Raw genomic sequence first — 19765 nt, 5'->3', positions numbered from 1 at the left:
TCTATGTGATATGGCTGCCTCTAAAAGAGGAAATGCCAAAATACCATGGGAAAGGCTAGTTTTGTAGCATGTTGGACCTTATCCAGAGTTAGTCCTTTTTGCATTTCAGTGCTGTGCCTTAGTGTTTTGGATTCAGTCCTTCCTGGAAGTGCTGTGTGATCTGAGGGGGTGGAACACGAAGTTGCAACATACAGTAGCAATTCAGGTGGGAAAGTAGCCTGGCAACTTACCTGGCAGGGGAGATACCATGATCACGAAGGTGGTTTTCCCAGGGTGAGGCTCATCAATTGCACTGCAGGTGTGCTGACCCCTGCGATTTCCCCAAATGTGAGAAACTTGACTGCATAATTTGTGGTAGTGGGGGACTGTATTCATGCTTTCCCCTGGGCTAAAATAAAAAAAAAAAACCCTAGTAGCACTGTTGGAGTGTCTCCTGTTGGGGGCACTTAGCATTCCCCATCCCTGGGTCATCAGTGGCTGAGAGTGTGGGTAGCCCCAGATGGGCATCAGAGAGTGCTTCCCATTGCTCTCTAGTGACTCCTTCTGGTCAGTGCAAGAAGCATTGGTGAGCCCCAGAAGGTGCTGCCATCAGCCCTGTTACACCAAAAGCTGGGTGCTGTGACAATGGACAGGGAGGCACAAAATATAGTGCAGGTTGGAGGCCAACTCTGCTCCAGTCAGAGAACATCAGCAATTACAGCACTGCCCATCAAAGCACAACGCTTGCAACGTGGGAGGTACAGGACCCTCACCAACCACTGAAACCCAGGTGTATTTTCACATCTTGCTGATCACACCTCCAAACTTGGTGGGTGAGCTGAGTATTTTAATTTTCCCTATCGCTCTAACTCAGGGTAGGGGGCAGATGGGCTTAGTCATTGCACAGGTTCTGAGCTACCTGCCAGATGCTAAAACTACTGGATACTCCATAAAAGCTAAAGGCCTTGCAAGTCTCTCGTTGTTGGTTTGGAGAGGAGGAGGAGATATCCTGCGGCAACACTCTGCAAAAGCAAGACCCACTCCTCTGACACTTGATGTGGCTTCGCTCAGTGCCCCTCAGCACTTTCCCATGGAATGAGCTGGGCCGCTTTACGGCTTTTAACAGAGAAAGGATCAGACAGGCTGGAGTGGCTGTGTCGTTAACGCTTTGTGCATTGCCTTGTTGCAAAGGAGGAGTCCCCAGAGAACGATCCTCCACTGCAGGATCCGTTCACCATCTGGTGAACAAAGAGGGACTTTAAAGGGAGACCGTAAATCAGGCATAGTTGGAGCCAACTAAAGAGTCCAGGATTGGGGATAAGCAGGCACACTTCATCCTATTGGAATGCGCTTACTAAAGCCCCAGTTAAATGGAAAAGGTGAAGGCCTAAGCCAAAATGTTTAAGCAACTTCAATGTGGCTTGAAACTGGTATATATATGAAAAGGCTGTTGTGGTTGGAAGCTTCTTTTATAATCGTTTCAAGAACACTTTGAAGTGAGCAGCTATGTCTGGTGATAGTGTCCCAGTGAGGTTGTCACAGAGTTTGAGTCCTTTGGTAGTGACAACTCTATCACTGGGGCACTTGGTATAACTGTAGCCACTTGAGGCAGTAGATCCTCACTATGTGTATGGCACTATGTGTATGGGTCCCTACTGGTATGGCTGCTCTAGCCCCGTACTTATGTAGGGCATGTTCCACTAAGGGATCCCAAAGCAGCAGCAGCACCTGGACTTTACCCCCTGGAGGACTTGGGGAAAACCTGCTTAAACTAGTTTTTTGACCTGATACTCAGGCTTTTGTGGGGATTTTTTTTTTTCCCCCTTCCCAGGCCTGCCACCAAAATCTCAGGATGTTCAATGCAATGCGTAGGCCCTTACCTCTTCCGGCTGCAGCCCCAGTGTGATGTGTGACAGAGACCCAAAATAAGGGACAAACAGGAAACTCTGAAAGGCTGTGGGAGGCCTCCCTTTTGTGTAAATAACGGTCATCTCAATTTCATAATCCTTTATTTCTGAACTAATGGGGAACAGCGTGAGGAGAGAAATAAGGAGCAGCAGAAAAAGTTATTTTCAAGCTCAGAAAAATACTTTTTAAATTAAGAGGCTGGAGCTTGCAATCCCTTACTCACAGGAGTGATCCCATCGACTTCAGTGAAGCTACTGCTTGAGTAACGCCTTGCTCACATCACTAAGGATTTGTAGGATCAGGGTCCTAGATTAGATTTAAAAAAAAAAAACCTACATCAGAAAAGCACAGTGGGACAGACCCTCATCTGGGGTAAATTTTCCTAGTTCTATTGACTTCAATGGATATTTACACCAGCTGAGGATCCACTTTGCTTCACCTCAGAACTCTAGAGTGAAAGCCTAACCTCACTGAAGTGAATGGCAATAATCCATTGCCTTCAATGGAGCCAGGATTTCACCCCTAAACTCCCTTATTTCTAATGTGGAACTGTTTTTTTCCCCACTGATCCCATCAAGACTCCCAGCTCTCATAAAGGAAGTACGTGGGAATGATCTTAAGAAATAGTTATAGGGTAGCACACAAAAAAGCCAGCTGACCCATTAGAGGAGGTGGAGAGAGAGAGATTAGTGAATTGCATAGCTGTCAAACGGCCTCCGTTCTATCCAGGACACCTTCTTCCTGCTTCTGGCATAACTTAATTGGCAGCTCTGGGCAAGAGTCTCTCTGCCTTTCAGTATTTCCCTGATGGAGAAAATCTGTCTCATTACATCAGTAGCCATGTACTGCCAAGACTGGGCTTTGTTTGAAACAACTGGAGGGGCACTTCTTCTTTTTACTATTATTAGCTCAAAATGTAGCATGCAAAATGCAGACCCCTATTTTCAAGGCACGCAGCAAATTATCCCTCTAATAAGAAATAGCTTTCCTTTCCTTCCCTGAAATGCTGCATGCACTTACATCTGTAACACATAGCCTGGGATCCACATCTAGAAAAAGAGAGTGGTGATGGATACCAGAGGAACAGGAGCACATGGGATAATACTACAGGCAAGCAGCCGCCCAGTGCATCTATGTGGTACTTTAATGTCCTATATGTCGTGCCACTTTCTTGCTGAGATCAGGGTGCCCTGCATGCTTGGATCAGACCCCTATGAATATTTGGTTTAGGGACAAAGTAGCTCTTGTTCTGTCTTGGTACTGGCTCGACCGCCTTGGGGTATGGCTACGCTACAAAACAAAGACCCCCAGCAGCGAGTCTCAGAACCTGAGTCAACTGACTTGGTCACCATCCCTCTGTTAGTTTGGAGTGCCAGAGTTAACCTCACAATCCTTCGGGCTGTCAGTATGTGAATAGCAGTGGAAATGGCTGCTGGATCCCATTTGGAGACCACCTCCCTCTGAGCCCTTAAAAGAAGCATGCCTGTAATTGAATAATGAAACCTTTATGGAGGAGAGCAGGGAGGTTCAGGAAGAGCTGGGGGGTTTCTAAACCTGGTATGCGGAAGAGACCCCGTTATGAACTTAATGGATGATATTGTGCTCCCTAAGTCTTCCAGAAGACTGAGATCTCACCTCAGTGCCATCATGCCACTCACATCTGATTTATGTGCTATTTTTAGCCCCATAGCCTGAGCCAGTGGGCCAGGGCTCTGAGACTTGCCGTCGTGGGGTGTTTTTGGCACTGTAGACGTAGTCTGAAGTCCTCTGCTGTCCTGAAGACAGTTACAGCATGAGCAGAAGCAGTGCAAGTTTCCCTCAGGCTGCCCTTGACTATGTCTCAGCTCTGACCTAGATGAATCCCCTCTGGCTGAGAAGTTAGATCATTCTCTGTTCAGATCCTTGGCTTCTTTACTGAAACCTCCAAGAAGGATACTAACTGTGCTTGGCTTTCCCCTAGTTACTAGACTGAGACAAGTTCATTTCATGCTGGCTGCCACCAGCCATCAGATAGTAACTTTTGGTAAATAGCAGCCTACTCTGCATTAAAACCTATGACCTGGAAGTGAAAGGTGACCGATTCCATTGCTCTGAGACAGCTAGACCCTGGCACTGTTCATATTATTATTATTATTATTATTATTATTATTGTATTTATTTATATTATGCTAGAGGCAACAATTGAGATAGAGAGGCCTTAATATACTAGACTCTGTACAAACACAAGGTGAAATCCATAAAGCTCTCATTGGCTTCAACGACGTCAGGTTATCTCCTATACTGCTAGTCCCTGCCCTGAAGAACGTACAACTTAAATAGAGGTGACAAAGGAAGTAGCAGTACTGCCATGGGACAGATGGGGAACTGAGGCAGAGAGAATTTAAGGGTGGAGTTTTCAGAAGTGAAGCCAATGGGATCAGAGTTCGGGCTATCACTGAACTGTTTCGCATATACCGCCTGAAGTGACTGTTCCAAGGTCACATCGGGAGTGTGTGGCAGAGTCAAGAATTGGGCTAACGGTCCCTGATTCTCGGTCCAGTGCCTTAGCCATAAGGCCATCGGCCCTCTCTGTTAGTTTGGAGTGCCAGAGTTACTCACAACCCGAGGGATTGTGAGGTTATGTGAATAGCACTGGAAATGGCTGCTGGATCCCATTTGGAGACCACCTCCCTCCGAGCCCTTAAAAGAAGCATGCCGGTAAATGAATAATGAAACCTTTATGGAGGAGAGCAGGGAGGTTCAGGAGGAGCTGGGGGATTTCTAAACCTGGCATGCAGAAGAGACCCTGTTATGAACTTAACTGTTGACACTGTGCTCCCCAAGTCTTCCAGAAGACGGAGAGCTCACCTCAGTGCCATCACGCCACCCTTCACTCACATATGATTCATGTGCTTCCTTCTCAAGCATCACTCTTTGCTTCCTAGCAGCTCAGCAGCCTGAGCCATTTCTGGTTGGTCTATCACAGACCAGGTTGTTCTTGCTTTTCCCACCTAATATCCTCTCCCCATAAATGGTCCTCAGTTCTAGAAATAGTTTTCTAATTGAAATCACACTTCAGCAACGAAAATTGGTTCTGACTCTCCTCGCAACCTGATCCAATTCTGCTGTGAGTGACACCTGTATAACTCCACAATAACTGCATATGCACTCAGTGGAATCACTCCAGAGTCACACCGTGGCAACCAAGGATAGAATTTGGACCCGTGTTTTTTCACTGTACAGCACAGAAATCTTGTGGTCAAGGCACTAAATTGGGGCTCAGGAGAATTTGGGTCAGTTTCCTGTGTGACCTCAGACAAGTAACTTGGGTAAAATTTTCAACAGTGTCTAAGTGGCTTAGGCTCCTAAGTCTCATTCAAAATTGTACCCTAGCGCTCTCGGTGCCTCATTTCCCATATGTCAATTGAGGATATTTCCTTTCTCCCCACTTTGTCTGACTTCCACCTCTGAAGGCTCAGATTTTCAGTGTTGGCTAAGGGGTTTGCATAGGCGCTGGAATTAATCATCCATATCCACTAGCCTGCTTTGAAAAATCTGAGCCTTAGATTGCAAATTCTTTGGGGGAAAGAGACTGGGTGATTTTTTTTTAACGATTTATTTGTACAGCTCCTAGCACAGTGAAGCACTGATCTCAGCTGGGGGCTCTAGGGGCTAATGCTAATGATTAATAATGCTAATGTGCAAATAATATTTTGCATGGGATTTAAGACTCTAATACATTTTAAAAGCACAGTGTGTGTTTGTGTACTGACTGCAAGAAAATCCTCCCTCCTTCACTGTAAACAGCTGAGATAAGTAAGGGATGTACAAAGATCTCTTCCCCTATGGCGGAAATGCAGCTGCCTCTGGGGTGAAACACCGTAGAGAGCACAGCAACATTGCACAGTGCTTTAAGGCAGAAAATGAAGATGACTATATTCAATTGAAGCAGCTGGGGATACTTAAGAATTAATGAGGCAGAATGCAGATACCTGAGCCAAAATTGGGCCCGTACACTGGAACTGAGCAAACGGTACTCTCAAAACTTTTTTTTCCTGAATCTCTTAGAGAACTATCATTTCCCCAAACCATGGTATATAATAGTGTCAAGCACCTCTTGATGGCAGCAATGCAGGGACTGCACACCAAATTAATAATGGCTTGCAAATGTCCAAATTCCTGCAAAAAGTGACATTTTTAAGGTGATCTGATGATAAAACTGCTCTGGAGGCAGAGTTAGGATTTCCCAGTTCCACTTTTAATTAACTCAGTCTGACTTTTATAGGACTTTGTGTTCTGTGTTTTCCTGTTCAGTAAACAAACAGCAGAAAATTAAACCAGGGCAACTGCCAATGAATAATAAATTGAATTGGAAAATAACAAATTGCCAGGGGATGCCACAGGGTTTTCCAAAGATAAAGTTATTTATTCTGGAAAGCTTCCACTTGCATTTGTCAAAACTTGAGAGATAAAAGAAACGACCAGGAAGAAATATGGGGCTAGATTCGGAAGGGCTAGACTAAAGCCTAATTCATCGTGCAGAGTTATGCATGGGGCCTTTGAGTCTGGTGGAGGGAGGAGCTGATTTCCAGCACTTTGTCAACTAAAAGTTGTCACTCTTTGCTCAGCAAAATAGTGTGGCAAGAAAAGAAGATGAGTGGAGAGAATTTGTGGTCCAGATGAACAGGAAGGAAAATCCTGTTAGCATCACAGGAGGTAAGCACAGGTTGCAAGATCTCGCATCTCACTTTCATTTTGTACATTGGAGGGTGAGGGAGGGGGGATAAGACTAGTGTTGAATGTTAGCAGAGGTGTTGAGGAAACTGTGTATGAAAAAGAGAGGAGAGAGCTCGTGTTTAAGGGATAGCACCCTCCTATTTTAGTCTTAGCACAAAATGATACATTTGTGCCGCTGCTTTTGATTCTTTGCTTGATTGTTGCTTGAGCATAGACCTTTGATCTGACTGAATTCTCCTCGAGATAGTGAACTGAAGGCCTGGAGCTCCAGCAAGTCCTCACTCACCCCTTTGTAGAGCCAGTCACTTCCAGAAGTCAACAGAGTCACTTGGCTTTACAATGCAGTAATTGGAAGCAGCCGATGGTCTTGTCTCTGCAAGATCCCACGTTGTCCCAAACACCCTCTTACTCACCCACAGAAAATAACCAACCTTCTGTTCTTTTAATTTAATCCCCCCATTTCAGTGATTGCAAAGGTGGGTGCGATGCTTCTTGGGGTACCCAGGGTTGAGAGGCACCTCACTACTCTTGTCTGTGCTTGCTGGGGGTCAGCTCCCTGACTCCCCCAGCCCCTGGCAACACAAGCACTGCCTGTCAGGCCACTGCAGGCCCCGCTCGCTCTGTACAGGTTAGCGATAGGCAAACACCAGCCCCCGAGAGAGTCCCTTTGGAGGGCCCAGTCCCTGTTTCCCTGGACAGTCACAGTACTCTGACATGCTACTCCCAAAGGAATTGTATCCGCCAGCTTACAGCATTCATCTCAGGCTCACTGCTATGCTTAACATGCAGCACTTAGAGATTCATGAGCGTAAGTAAGAATATTGGAAATAAATGGCTGCTTATAAAACAAAATTGTGACATGCTTGCTAGGTGATCAAACATACACTACACAGCGGTGATAAGTGTCTCCCACTCCCTTTCTGAAGATGTTTATCTCAAGGCCTGCTACCTTGAAGGGTACCGCTACGCCGGAATAAAAGACCTGCAGCGGGGCCACTGCCTGAGCCAGTTGGCTAAAAATTGCTGTGTAAACATTCAAGTTTGGGCTGGACCAGGGGCTCTGGGATCCTCCCCCTGCACATCTACGCCACAATTTTACAGCCCCGCAGCCCGAGTCAGCTGAGCTGGGGCACCTGTGGGTGTTTACCTGCTGTATAGACATCCCCTGAGTGATGTGCCTTTAACTACATGGCCTAAAAATTATGATCACCAGTGTGACATAGGCTTTCATTAGAGACCTTCCATGACATTCTTTTGCTGAACTCAGGGGATCCCCTCTGCCAGCTAGCCTCAAGAGGTCCTTGGGTCACAGTGGGAAAGATGCTGCTACTTTTTTGCAACATCTGTTTTTTAAAAGCTCGTCATTTCACAAAGATTCCCATAATGGAACTGCAAATACCTTATTCACAGGCTTCCAGTACGGAGGGCTGGACACATTCTGAATTTGGCTGATGTTTTGAGAGCTCCTGCTTTTCATTTCAATACATTCTTATTTTATTTTTAGCATTTATAAACTGACACATGTTTCCATCTTTTAGATAATGAGATGCTTTCCACTCAGCTCAGTCTCTAGTTAATTTGATCCTCTATTTAATTGGATCCAAATGTCTGGAACCAAAATCATATATATATATATATATATATATAGAGAGAGAGAGAGAGCTAGCAACATTTACTCTGATCATTTTTGATTACTCTAAACAGGAATTATAATTCAATCTCTGACTGTAAAAACTTGCCATTTAATTATTAAGGCCCAAATCCAAGTCAAATGGGGGGAAAAGGGCCCAAGGAAGAGTCTTTATAATACAAGAGGACTAACAACAGCTAAAAGCTGCCTCATGTAGATACTGATATTGACTAGAAGCACTTCTACCTGCTAACAAAAATATACTGTCACAGTGGGGGTTAGATGGAAAACAAGGGTCACTTCTTTCAGTCAGAGGGTTAGGAATAGACTGGATTGGAAGGGCCAGCATAATGCCCCTTCTGCTAACAAAGATACAGGACTCAGTTTAATAAAAATTAACACAAACAGAAACTTTGCTTAGTGACAGCGAGGGTTACACCCCATGCCAGCCACCCAAAACCTTCACAGCATGGAAATAAGATGGTTAGAGGAAGTGTCCTGAAATTCTTGCTGACTTTATCTTGCTGACAGTGCTGTCAGCAACACACTCCACCCCTCCGCAGGTCTTTTCGTGTCCGTCTCCAACAGATACCAAAAAAACAATACACACCCCAGCTTCCTCAAACTGGCACCTCAATGCAAACTCGGTCTGGTGACTCAGTATCTTTTGTGGCAACAGATTTGGCACATCTGATTGTCACGTATCCAACTATTTGGGAACTTCATCTGCTTTAAAATTGCTGAGATTGCCATTAAGTTGTGCACACAGTGAGAGTGGACTGGCCTTCCCCCTAGCTAGAAATTCCTCTAGCCTGGGGAGTTGTCAGTGGCTGTACAGCCAATTTAAACAGCTCCTACACCACTCTCCCAATAGCTCCTAGGGCAGGAGACATGTAGAGGTGTGTAGGGACAGGGAGGAGGAGGAGGCATGACTGGAGCACAATGCGCATCAGCTAGGTTCAGCTGCCATATGGTCTCTTGTGGATCCTTGGCAGATGGTGCAAGTTAATGCAGCCCCCAGGCTGCTTGACCCTTGCACAGGTGAGAGCAGAGAATCAGGGAGCTGTGACCGTATCTCTTATGAACTGCCCCTCTTTTCCTGCTAAGTGCAATCTTGACAAACCAAGCCCAAGGCCCCTTCTCATGTTGTCCCCTTCCCCTCAGCCTCCTCTGCTAGTGATGCCAGGCTCATAGGCTTATTTGTCAGCTTCTCACACCAACATTTCTGTCCTGCAGGAAATTCCAATGTTTTGACATTTGTTTTTGTCCCAAATTGGGACCATAATGCTCTGTAGCCATGTGACTTCCATGATGCACTATGGGGCTCAGTCAGAGGGGAGACCATGGTGCATCATGGGAAATGTAATCCAACCAAGGAGCCCAGCTCATAGAGTGAACAGGGGCATGAAGCATCCAAACTACAGCTCTCATAAGGTACCACAGTGCTTTAGAGAGAGACCGCTTAATATCTAACTGACTCAGAACAAAATGCCTTGGTTCAGTTCAACAAACCAAAATGTTTTGATTCAGGTCAAACTTACCCAAAATGAAATATCTCCAGTGGAAATTTCAGTTTTTTCCAAAACTGCATTTTTGAAGGAAAACCCCAACCAGCTCTATTGAATAAAAAGGCTAATGATGAGGCTACTAGAGAGACAGGACCCTGTAGTCCTCTCTGGCTGTCTAGCTCCCTATCTGTGTTGTTGTATAGCATTCATCATAATCTTATCAGAGTTAGTAATTAAACACAGCCTATGCTGCTTAGTGGATTTCTGTAAGTCCCAGACTGGACTAGGTAGCCATGGAAAGGACTGCTGACTCCCCTACAAAAACAAAGTCACCTTATATTGACAGATGTGGGGAAATAAATAAATGTTATGTTCCCAACACTGGAGTCCAGAAACTGGGTCCTGGAGATGCTGAAGGGAGAATTGGATCTGCCAGAATATGGGGGAGCAGAATTCCAATTAATGAATTCTCCAAATAATTCCAAAAGGAAGTTTTTAAATAAATCTCCAAGAAGTTAAAGTACATTTATGGCAATTGCAGCGTTTGCTTTTTGGACACCCAGAGTGCATATCTGGATGTGATCCATACCTGTGGATTCCTTTCAATGTCTATTTGCTGGATGCAACTGAAGAATGCCACTCCTGGTAATGCATGTGAATGAATTTTGGAAGGGATGCCCATGTGAGAGAGAGTAAATTTTGGCAAAGACCGGGAGTTTCACTCACTTTCCATTAGGAAAAGAAAAACTGTCTGGGCCAAGTGGAGCCAGATGGAAACTACTTCAATGATCAATTCTGCAAGTGCCAAAGGCAGCCCTGTTTCCACTGGATCTGCAGCACAAAGATACAGCCTACATTGCTGTTTACAGGAGAAAGTTGCACCAGTTTAAATTTAAAGGGTGATTTTTTAAATCCGTTTTGTTGAACTGGTGCAAAAAGGTTACGTGGACACTTTTGGCCTAATCTGCATTAGAAAAGGTTTGCTGATTGTAGCTACCCTGGCAAACCATCCTAGTGTAGACACAGCTTATATCAGCAAAAGCACTTTGCTTGTATATAAAAGAGTTTTGCTGGTACAGTTTATACTGGTTTGCCAAATGAAACAAGCTACACCAACAAGAGCACTTCTATGCTGATATAACTGTGTCTATACTAGGGCTTTTGCTGGTATAGGAATATAAATGGCAATTTGTGTTCTCTTTAAAGAGGAAAAAGCCTCTTTCCTGTGTTAGTTTGTGTGGTTTGTTTTCACAGCACATACTTCAGCGTTGCATATCTGTGGTTATCCTTAGGTTTACAGGCTCAGCTACTATTATTAAGATTAATAACTTAGATAGTGCCATAGCTGTGCTAAAGATGGTGTCCATGCTCCAGAGGATTTACAATCGACTGGCCCGATCCTGCAGGCACTTACTGACAGCACAATGCGTACTAGGATGAGTGAGCTCACTGAGGTCCGTGTGACCGATCATGGTCAGAATCACTATGCTTGGCAGCAAGCGCTTGCTGGGTCGGGCCCAATGGTAAGATGAAAAGAGCAGGAGGTGTCAGCATGAGCAAAGACAGCATGATCATAAACTCTCTGGAAGTGAATGCATGTGCCTTGAGGAGCGTAAAGGTTTTCAGAGGCAGCGTGGTCTTGTAGATAGGGCACTGCCTTGGGCCACAGGAAACCTGAATGCCTCTTTTTGCTCTTCTACTCGCCTGTTGTCGTGCAAACTTGGGCAACACACATCCCCTCTGTGTGTCACTGTTTACACTCCCACCCTTTGTCTCCTTAGCCTGTAAGCTCTTTGCAGCAGGGATTGTCTCTCACTATCTCTTTGTGCAGTGCCCAGCACAGTGAGGCGCTAATTTGAGTTAGAGCCTCCAGGGGTTACTGTCAGACAAATAACAGTGTATGTTTTATTGTGTGCGTATGTGACTTTGAGTTAACTTATACCTCGCGGGTCAGGGAAGTATCAGAGCAGTGGGACCACCTTCAGCATCTGACTGCAGCAGAGGGAATCATTCTGACAAACGTGCAACTGCCAAAGTTTTCAGGCATTTACAGTGCTGAGTTTTCCTCAAAAATGGGCCAATTTGCACTGAAACTAGTCAGTTTTCCTTTTAAAAAAAAAATCATTTGGGGATTTGCCAAAAAAGCCCAGCTTTCAAGCAGTTCAGATTCCGTTGCGGGTATTTCTAGCACCTCTCTCTCCGATCATTTTGGTGGCATGAAATTTGAGGGACTGGAGGTTCAGTTGTGGTCGCAGGCGGGCCCTGATCTGCCACTGCCGAAGTGAGTGTGAACCTTGCCGCTCATTTCAATGAATATGCACATGCCAGTGCTAAAGGGCAAGGCTTCTATTCCCATCTCTCCCGTCTTCCAGAGACATGGCGGTCACCTAAATGTAAACCACCTTCCTGTTCATGCCACTGATGAAACGTAATCTGACTAGAAGGAGCAATGCTAATGATCATAGCCCTCTACTATTTTATTTCCAATTGGCAACTCAGGCAAGCAGCTCCATTTTCTGTTCTAATAGGAAAGTTTTATGATGTACCAAATTACACTTTAATAGTCCTATTCGAGCTGCCCTGTGAAAGGTAAATGATTTTGATTTTTTTTTTATGATCATCATTAGCTTTATATTTTGTCTATTCCATAGGAAAAAAAACTACATTAAAAGATCCTTTAGGTTGCAAACTGGAACACTCAGAAATGAGGAAATGCCAAAATTAGGATTATTCAAGCAGTCGAAACCCTGCCTCCTTGCGCGTACGCATCACAATGGGGTCTTTTTATGACCACATGCTATTGTTTCTGCAGGAGGTCTCCCTCATTTGGAGCCTGGCTTTTGGATCAGGTCCCAAGTTTATATCAGTCTTAATCAAGCCCCAGTGTTAAATGCTTCAAGTAAAGCGAGAAATACTAGAGCTTGGTGAAAAATGGTTTTCTTGGTTCATTGTCAATTTTGAAATATCGAACAAAGAGTAGGTCCAGCTTGGACTGAAACAGATTTTTTTAAAAAAAATTTATCGAGTCAAGAACTTGGGTAAATAAATTGTTTTGGGTTAAGTGAAATGTTTCAGTTAGGCAAAACTGAAACATCTCATTTTGATTCTGAGCTTTCAAAAAACTTTTAAAAGTAAAATTAAAGGAAATTTTGAAATGACCAGTCATTTCAAACCAAAAATTCTGAATCTTTTGTTTGGAAAATGACAACATTGCCCAATTCAAAGCCTTTGGAATTCAAAAAAACGTTTTTAGAGAAACAATGTTGTGAAATCGACACACATTCGTGAAAAGTTTCAGTGTTGTCGAATCTGCACTTTTTGCAGAATAAAAATTTTGTGCAAGAAGTTTTGTTCAGCTCTACTGAACACAAGAAACCATTTGAAATGCACAAGAGCAAGGTTTATTGGGCCTACAAAACCAGGAATTATGCTACATATTCTTGAGCGCCATCTTCCGGAATCTTCTCTGTTAACTAACTCTAAATCTATATCAATATCTCTCATTTATATAACACTCCTGTAACACCCGCCTCCAGTCAACGGAGTGAAGGAGGTAGGGATCCTGTGAAAGCAGCAGTCTCTTTCTTCAGGCTTTTGCCTCAGTCAAGAATGATTTGCTTGAGGAAGACAGGTGGCAGTATGATTATGTATGGTTTTTTTAATATCCTTTATTGTGGTGAGCGGATAAATCTTATTTCTTGATATTGTGTTAATTTTAATGATTTAATTACATAATTTTATGCTGCTTTTCACTGTAATATCTGAGATTCCCACATACATCAATGAATTTAGCTTCACAACACCCTGTGAGGTAGAGGGGAGGCATCTTCTTCCCTGTTTTGCAGATGGGAACTGAATCAAAGAAGCCTGATCTAGAGTCTGTGGCAACCAATAGAAAGCTTTTAGTTGAAATCAATGGGAGTTTGGTGTCTAAATATCTTTGAGGCTCTATAACTAACTTCTAAAGATCATACACATCTCCATGGTATCTGATCACATTTGTCAAAATCTGTGAATTTATTTTTGTACATGTACCTACACGTTTTAAATTAAGTGGTGGTAGTGATAAGGGGAAAATAAAGAAATTTATGTGAGATATTTTGAAACTTTACATTTTTCAGGGTTCAACATGGACCCATTTTGGTTTTTGCTACATTTTCTACTATACTATTTACTGCAAATTTTACGAAAATTTTCAAAGCTTTTTGTTTATCAATAACTCTGTTCAGTAAGAAAATGCCATTGTCAGTAAATGGAAAAAAATCATTAATGATTCTGAAAACATGGATGGTGGATATGTCAATAAAAATGTTAGTAAAAAATGTGATACACCAGAAAATGTCATGAGAAACAGAAAACTGATCATGTGAACAATTTTTTTGCAAAAAAGTTTTGGTTTTGAAAAAAAGGCCCTTTTTATATTAAAAAAAGCATGTGAAAAATTTCAACTAGTTCTATTAATAATAAATGATTATAGTTGTTTTACATGGTAGCGTAACTGCAAGACAGGAGTCACAGAAAAAAATACCCATTTGCTGCCATGTCAGTTGCTTAATTTCGTGACCCCATGTGTGGGGGAGCTCAAGGACAAGTCCCAGCTCATTTAGTTGAGGGAGAGTTTAGGGAGCAGTGTGTAACAGACTGTGTGTTACATATAAAAGAGACTCTGCCATCTGCCGGGGACCCAGATTCCAGTTCTACCTCTGACTTTCTCCTAGAAATGAATACATTCATTGGCTTGCAGGCTTGTTTAGTTAATGAAGTACAGTATGTGGTAGCCTCTAGTGGTGCTTGTATGGATAAGACAATGCCCAGTGTATTATACATCCTGATTGGTAATAGCTGGCAAGCACCTGCTAAAGATACACTAAGCTTAAATTCCAGACCTTGTCCCCTAATGGCAGGGGATGGTCTTTATTGGAATAGGTAATCATTTTTCCCATTTTCCTATATTCTCATTTTGAATAGATTTCTTATTTCTGGCATTGGCCACTGTCGGAAGACAGGATACGGGGCTAGATGGGCCATTGGTCTGAGCCTGTATGGCTGTTCTTACGTTCTGAAAGTTTGTATTTCATGCAGAGAACCTTGCTCTTTAAATATCCCTGAGCCTCTGTGGGAAATGAATACACCTGTCAGTCTGTCTGTCTGTTTAGGCTGAGATTTCAAAAGGGGCCCAGTTCCAAATGAAAATTAACGGGACTTGGGCATCTAACTCCCCTAGGCAGTTTTGAAAATCCCAGCCCTAGCATTCATGCTTTGCTCATCATCTGAGTGCATAGCCAGTTGATCTCCGTAACACTGAAAAGTGATATGTTGACTAGTCTGGTGCCCTCCCTTCTTCCTTCAAGTGAGCTAAGGGTTTGTTTTTAGTACCTATTTTGTTCCTTTCTCCTCCACCTGCCTTCTCATCATCCATTGGCTCCCACGCTCTTCTGTCTGCCTGCTGATGATACCCCAACAACACCGTTGCATTCTGAGTTGGCACCTAGAACTGGCTGTTGGCAGAACGTGACAAAAAGAATCGATGGCAGGTACATTAGCAGAGGCATCCAGAGGCAGAGGTTGTATAACATTGGGTGCCCGAGGCTAGACTTCTGAGCAGTTTAATGTGTTGAAATCTAGACTCAGATTCAGAGAGGAGTCTAAGCTGATGAATCTGACCCCTCCTTCCAGCTCATTGGCACGTAAATTACACCATCTTAAACTTCCTGACAGTCCTTAGACTCTTTGCTGATCACTTAGGTCTCCTTACACCCCCGTAACTGACTCCACCTTATACACCTCACCTTGGTCCTTGAAGTCAGTTTGACTCCTTTGTTGTTGCTCTGTGGAAAAGGAGGGCCAAGAGTTTCCTTCTCATTTACCCATTATCCTCTCCATTCTCCTTAATGTGTACAGTCCACCCATGTCAAATCACTTGTACTGATCAGCTCACTGCAAAGAGAGCATAACATTAACTCAATGTGTAAAATGTCACATTTGGTCACTTACCTGTGGGGAGAAGTTTAGCAGCAAAAGTCACTTCCCTCATTAAATGTCTCCCATTCAAGCCCTGCTGTGCAGGCTGCTTCACTCTCTCCAAACTGTTGGAGGAAGGAGAAGCAGAGACTAGAAGAGGGAAACCACTGGTCAGTGTTACATTAACATAGACACTGATACAGTGCAAGCACTTAACATTACACAGGTAAGTAATTCCAGTGAGGGAAGGATGGTCCAGCAGTCCTGGTGCTGGTCTGAATCTTACAATGAGACCTGGGTTCATTTCCCAGCTACGCCACGGGCCTTCTGTGTAACCTTGGCCAAGTGCCTCAGTTCCCCATCTATAAAATACAGGTAACTGTACTTGCCACAAAGATAAATGCATTAAAGGTTTTGAGTTGCTTATACACCACGGAAAGGGGTGCCATCTAAGTTCCTTGGTGAGATGGGGCTCCTCATGTGAACAGAGGTAAGCATGTGTCTAAGAGCGTGCGGGATGTGGGAGATCTTAGAAAACAAAAGAAATTGGTTAGGCAGCTGGTGCGCTGTTCCCACTGTTCTATATCCTCTCCCTGTTACCATGTTCTCAGCGTGTCTGTTTGTTATATCCACCTGTTGGCCGTCATCTCAACATGGGAGTTTTGCCCTAGACTTCAGTCGGGCCAGGGTTGCAACCTTGCTTGGAAGAGTTTTGGGGCAGGAACCATATTTGTATGATATCTTTGTAGAGACTCTAGCACAGTGAAGCCTTGATCCCAGACTGAGGCCCCTTGGCACTACCACCCCAATACAGTGCAATTATTATTATTATTTATGAGGCGGGGATGGTGACGATGAAAAAGGGACAGCTATTCTTCTGCTCCTTCAGATTCACTTTGTCAGAGTTTCTGAGAAGGTTACTTGATCTTTCCCTATAGTCAGTGGTGAAACTAATAGCCCTCCCCGCCACGTGACCTTTAGGTGGATGTGTGATGCCTTTTTGGGACTGGAGAGTGAGCCCGCCTTGCTCTTGCTCAGCAGCGGTGCCTGCTGTCCTGCGGAGCTGGGCCCAGCTCCCCACTCCGAGAGTTGTGACATGGCATGTGGGGTTGCATGGCACTGTGACCCCATGCACCATGTTGCAATGTCATTTGCTCAAATTCAGCCCGGCTGCCGCTTGGTCATGACAGAGGGGTGGGTTGGCCAAACCTGAGCGGTGCTCTGACCCCATGTGCCAGATGGCAATGCCTGGAATGGGGAGTTGGGTCCGGCCCCACAGGACAGGAGCCACTACTGCTAGATGAGTGTAGGGCAGGCTTGCTCTCTGCCCCACAACCAATGACTCATTGCCCCCACCCCCCCGTTGCGAAACCTGGCGCTGCCACTGCCTGTAGAGGGGGATTTTAAATACAATTTGTGCCACCCAACAGTTTGTGTAAAGGATCAACACCTCCCGGGATGCCGGTGTGATGAGAACAAGTGAGCTAGATTCTTCTCACAGCCATATTAGGACACTTGCTGCTCCTGCTTTTGCTCTGTATGAAGACAGCCATGCTCAGTGGTAGATGGCGGCGCAGCCTGGGAGCAGAGCTATCCATGTTCAGGAGCCAGTAGGAACAATTTGGTCTGCTTTTAAAATTTCTTTCTCCCTAGACCTGTCCCAGCCACCCACCAACGCTCTGCTCTGCTCTTTTTAGATACTGTTCTAGTGACTCTATGTGGGTAAATCCAGGTCACGCTGTACTGCCTACACCCAGGCCAGGTAGGGTGTATTTCCTTACCAAGCCCTCTTAGAAAATTTGTGTTCGCTGGGCAGCGAAGAGCTGTCAGACGTAGCAGCAATTGTTGAAATTTTTATGGTTTCATGCATTTTATAGCATCACCCTTCAGGCTCTGGCAATCATGATGTCACCTGTACTGGAATACATGAGCCTTAACAGAAGAAGACAGGCTTAAGGGAGTTCTTCAATCATCAGTGCAGGTTTCCTTCCTCTTCTTCTCCATGGGAGGTGGCTTGGCTTAGTAGTGGATGCCAATGGGTAAATAGACAGAAGCCCCGAGTTCTAGTCCTGCTCTGATCTGCTGTGTGACTGTGAGGAAGTCATTTCCCCTCTCTGTGCATCTGCTTCCCCTTTTGCCTTGTCGGTTGCTGCTGTGAGCACATCAAGGCATGTGCTGTCGCTTACTACGTGTTTGTCCAGCGCCCAGAGCAATGGAGCCCTGATCTTGGCTGGGGCCTCTAGGCGCTATTGTGATCTCAATAATAATCTTCTTTTTTTTACAAATCCAAGAATAAATGCCTAGGTTTCTAAGCATTTCTAAAAGAATTCTCATTCATTAATGAATAAGGAACCAGCTCTGTGGATGCAGAGAACTTGTGAATCTCAGGGATTGTTAGTCTGGTACACACCATGGACACTGAACTCAAATATTCAGAACAGGCAGGAAAGAAGGAAAAATAGTCAGAAGGAAGGAATCTTGTTCAAAAGTCCAGTTATCTTGGCAAGATCATGCTAAGCAAAGACGGAACCGGCATCCTTTCCTCCTGACCCAATGTGGCCCTTTCAGACTGGTCGGGTTAGATCCACAGCTGGTGCAAATCAGCGCAGCATCGTTGATTTCAATAGACCTACATTGCTTTACCCCAGCAGACGATCTGGACAAAGTTCTTTTAGCGAAAATAATAATTGAAGACACATTCCAGTTCCAGACCCAACAGAGAACTCTTTGGTTACTTTGCCCTATCCTCCCATTTTGCACTACATCTTGTGTTCATTTCCTCTCCCTAGGTGAAGGATTTTCCATTTACCAGTCCTCAATCTCCTCTCGTTGCTGTGGCCTGCACTGATCTAATCAGGCCAGTCTGCAGTTTGGTTCTGTCCTTCTGGGTGGTATTTGGTTTTCGTCCAGTTTTAGTGTCATTGCAGTTGTGATCACAGTCAATTTGCAACAACACTCCTGACAAGGAAAGACACCCCCCCCCCCCTTGGGATGGAGAGGCTTTTTGAATGTAGTGGGTCAAATGGCCCCTGGAAACCCTAAGAGAGCCCTGAACTGTGTTGCTACGAGCAGGAGGTGTCACTGTTTGAGCATCAGTGGCTGAACTGCTGTGGCTGAAGTAGTTCTGCACATGGATGTGTCCCCCAAATGATTGATGAACTGTAGTTCAAACCCACTGGAACAGCCCATCAAAGAAAGATGGAAGGAGTTAGGTGATTGGTCAGTTAGGGAGCCATATTATTGTCATGATTTGGGAGCAGGAAATTGGGTGTATTTTTTTTTTCTGGCCTTTGATTGGTTGTTCCAGTCCTTTCCCCATGTATTATACCGTAATTCACTATCAAACAAGCACTGAGATGACATTTCTTGGGGCTCAGCAACAATATCTGAAGACCGGTAGATCTACTGCAGTGCTATAAATCCGCAGTAAATATGGATTATGAACATACTGACTGGGTTTTAAGACCTGTGTAACTGATACACATGGTATCATGAAGCCTCAGTAAACGTGTTTCTAATAATCACTATTTACTGAGGTTTAGCAGCTATGCCAGAGGCAAGTATCTATTACTTTGTGGTCCAACCTCACTAAATGTATTTTTAATAATCAATTGTTAGTTCAATAATATACAATAATTATTTTATTAATATGAATTCAGATGCATTTCACGTGCCATCCATTTTTAGGGCTATGAAGGAGAATATTATTGGCCATCTTAAAAGGACCAAATCAATATTCACATGTCCCAAATTAATCTTCCTTTGATCTCACTGTTTGTATGCAATACCATTATATTCCTTTATTTGTGTTTGAATCTCAAAACAAATATTTCAGTGCTTTCCTCCCATCCTAAACATAAGGAGCCTGGCACTCATGAGCAACCTTACAATGACAATTGATGTCCGCCTGTAATGACCTGTCTCATGGCTCATCAACAGGGTTTGAACCTGGGACCTTCAGATATAAAGGCCCAGGTCCCTATCCCAGGAACTAAAAGAATGATTCTACAAGCTGGCAGCAGTAGTGGGCTGTGAGTCTCTACATACATTAGCCACGAGAGGG

The 19765-nt window shown here is 44.2% G+C and overlaps 1 non-coding gene across 1 annotated transcript; it reads left to right on the top strand.

Moving 5' to 3' along the window:
* The first annotated feature begins 222 nt into the window (after positions 1-222).
* On the top strand, positions 223-386 carry LOC135888499 (U1 spliceosomal RNA). The gene has a single exon (XR_010561846.1). It is a non-coding gene; the product is annotated as a U1 spliceosomal RNA (small nuclear RNA).
* The last annotated feature ends 19379 nt before the right edge of the window (positions 387-19765 follow it).

Source organism: Emys orbicularis, chromosome 13 (assembly GCF_028017835.1).
Source record: "Emys orbicularis isolate rEmyOrb1 chromosome 13, rEmyOrb1.hap1, whole genome shotgun sequence".
Classification (NCBI taxonomy): Eukaryota; Metazoa; Chordata; order Testudines; family Emydidae; genus Emys; species Emys orbicularis.
Note: the sequence above shows the minus strand (reverse complement) of the source record. Positions and strands in the feature narration are given on the sequence as shown.